This window comes from Arachis hypogaea, chromosome 10 (assembly GCF_003086295.3).
Source record: "Arachis hypogaea cultivar Tifrunner chromosome 10, arahy.Tifrunner.gnm2.J5K5, whole genome shotgun sequence".
Taxonomy (NCBI): Eukaryota; Viridiplantae; Streptophyta; class Magnoliopsida; order Fabales; family Fabaceae; genus Arachis; species Arachis hypogaea.
Window position 1 is genome coordinate 86,890,146 of NC_092045.1, and position 3,066 is coordinate 86,893,211.

General features: G+C 36.9%; 1 non-coding gene across 1 annotated transcript; it reads left to right on the forward strand.

Moving 5' to 3' along the window:
• Window positions 1-470: 470 nt before the first annotated feature.
• LOC112719173 (small nucleolar RNA R71) lies at window positions 471-578 on the forward strand. The gene has a single exon (XR_003161486.1). It is a non-coding gene; the product is annotated as a small nucleolar RNA R71 (small nucleolar RNA).
• Window positions 579-3,066: the final 2,488 nt, after the last annotated feature.

Consider the following 3,066-nt stretch of genomic DNA (forward strand, 5'->3'; position numbering starts at 1 on the left):
TGTTGAGGTCTCTGTTGATCCTTCCATGAGGGATTTGGATGATTTCTCCATGAAGGATTATAGGTGTTTCCATAGGGTTCTCCCATGTAATTCACCTCTTCCATTGAAGGGTTCTCAGGATCATAAGCTTCTTCTTCAGATGAAGCCTCCTTAGTACTGCTTGATGCATTTTGCATTCCAGACAGACTTTGAGAAATCATATTGACTTGTTGAGTCAATATTTTGTTCTGAGCCAATATGGCATTCAGAGTGTCAATCTCAAGAACTCCTTTCTTCTGACTAGTCCCATTGTTCACAGGATTCCTTTCAGAAGTGTACATGAATTGGTTATTTGCAACCATTTCAATCAGCTCTTGAGCTTCTGTAGGCGTCTTCTTCAGATGAAGAGATCCTCCAGCAGAGCTATCCAAAGACATTTTGGATAGTTCAGACAGACCATCATAGAAAATACCTATGATGCTCCATTCAGAAAGCATATCAGATGGACACTTTCTGATTAATTGTTTGTATCTTTCCCAAGCTTCATAGAGGGATTCTCCTTCCTTCTGTCTGAAGGTTTGGACTTCAACTCTAAGCTTACTCAATTTTTGAGGTGGAAAGAACTTTGCCAAGAAGGCATTGACTAGCTTTTCCCAAGAGTCCAGGCTTTCTTTAGGTTAAGAGTCCAACCATGTTCTAGCTCTGTCTCTTACAGCAAAAGGGAATAGCATAAGTCTGTAGACCTCAGGGTCAACCCCATTAGTCTTGACAGTGTCACAGATTTGCAAGAATTCAGCTAAAAACTGATGAGGATCTTCCAATGGAAGTCCATGGAACTTGCAATTCTGTTGCATTAGAGAAACTAATTGAGGCTTAAGCTCAAAGTTGTTTGCTCCAATGGCAGGGATAGAGATGCTTCTCCCATAGAAGTCGGGAGTAGGTGCAGTAAAGTCACCCAGCACCTTCCTTGCATTGTTGGCATTGTTGTTGTTTTCGGCTGCCATTTGTTCTTCTTCTTTGAAGATTTCTGTTAGGTCCTCTACAGAGAATTGTGCCTTAGCTTCTCTTAGCTTTCGCTTCAAGGTCCTTTCAGGTTCAGGATCAGCCTCAACAAGAATGCTTTTGTCTTTGCTCCTGCTTATATGAAAGAGAAGAGAACAAGAAAATGTGGAATCCTCTATGTCACAGTATAGAGATTCCTTGAGGTGTCAGAGGAAAAGAAAAGTAGAAGGCAGAGGTAGAAAATTCGAACTTATCAAAGAGGATGGAGTTCGAATTTTTGCATTAAGGAATAGTGTTAGTCCATAAATAGAAGGATGTGAGAAGAAGGGAAGGAATTTTCGAAAATTAAGTAAAAGATTTTGAAAACATTTTGAAAAAAAACACTACTTGATTTTTGAAAATAAAGGTGGGAAAGAAGTAAAGTGATTTTGAAAAAGATTTTGAAATTAGAAATCAAAAAGATTTGATTGAAAACTATTTTGAAAAAGATGTGGTTAAGAAGATATGATTGGTTTTAAAAAGATGTGATTGAGAAGATATGATTTGAGAAACATTTTAAAAGATTTGATTTTGAAAATTAATGACTTGGCTATCAAGAAAAGATATGATTCAAACATTAAACCTTTCTCAACAGAAAAGGCAACATACTTGAAATGTTGAATCAAATCATTAATTGGTAGCAAGTATCTTTGAAAAAAAGAAAGAAATTGATTTTGAAAAAGATTTGATTGAAAAGATTGACTTGAAAAAGATTTGATTTTGAAAAGATTTTGAAAACTTGAAAAAAAATTGATTTGAAAACAAAATCTTCCCTCTTGTGCCATCCTGGCGTTAAACGCCCAGAATGGTGCACATTCTGGCGTTTAACGCCCAAAATGCTACCTTTTTGGGCGTTAAACGCCCAACCAGGTACCCTGGCTGGCGTTTAAACGCCAGTCTGTCTTCTTCACTGGGCATTTTGAACGCCCAGCTTTTTCTGTGCAATTCCTCTGCAGTTTGTTCTGAATCTTCAATTCTCTTGTATTATTGACTTGAGAAGACGTAAATTAAAAATATTTTTGGATTTTTAATAATGAAGAATAATCAAAATGCAACTAAAATCAAATAACAATGCATGCAAGACACCAAACTTAGCAGTTTGTATACTACTGACACTAATGAGAATGCATATGAGACACATAAACACTCAAGTCAAGAGAATTCAAAGATCAGAGTAAGAAATCATCAAGAACAACTTGAAGATTAATGAAGACACATGCATGAGTGCAAGAAGAACAAAAACATGCAATTGATACCAAACTTAAAATGAGACTCTAGACTCAAACATGCAATATTTTTTGGTTTTTATAATTTTGTAAATTTTTTTGGATTTTCGAAAATTAAGTGGAAAAAGGTATCAAAATTCTTAATGAGAATTCCAGGAATCATGTAATGTTTAGTCTAAGACTCCGGTCCAGGAATTAGACATGGCTTCACAGCCAGCCAAGCTTTCAAAGAAAGCTTCGGTCCAAAACACTAGACATGGCCAATGGCCAGCCAAGCCTTAGCAGATCACTGCTCTAAAAGCAAGATTGATAGAAATCAACAAGCTTTTGTGATGATAAGTTGAAACCTCGGTCCAATGAAATTAGACATGGCCTCTCAGCCAGCCAGACTTCAACAAATCATCATGAAACTCTAGAATTCATCTTCAAGAATTCCGAAAAAAAAAATACCTAATCTAAGCAACAAGATGAACCGTCAGTTGTCCAAACTCAACAATCCCCGGCAACGGCGCCAAAAACTTGGTGCACGAAATTGTGATCAATACTTTTCACAACTCAAATAATCCCCGGTGATGAAACCAAAAACTTGGTGTTCAATACCATGGCATAAACACAACTTCGCACAACTAACCAGCAAGTGTACTGGGTGTCCAAGTAATAAACCTTACGCGAGTAAGGGTCGATCCCACAGAGATTGTTGGTATGAAGCAAGCTATGGTCACCTTGTAAATCTCAGTCAGGCAAACTCAAATGGATATGGGTGAATAAAACATAAAGATAAAGATAGAGATACTTATGTAATTCATTGGTAGGAATTTCA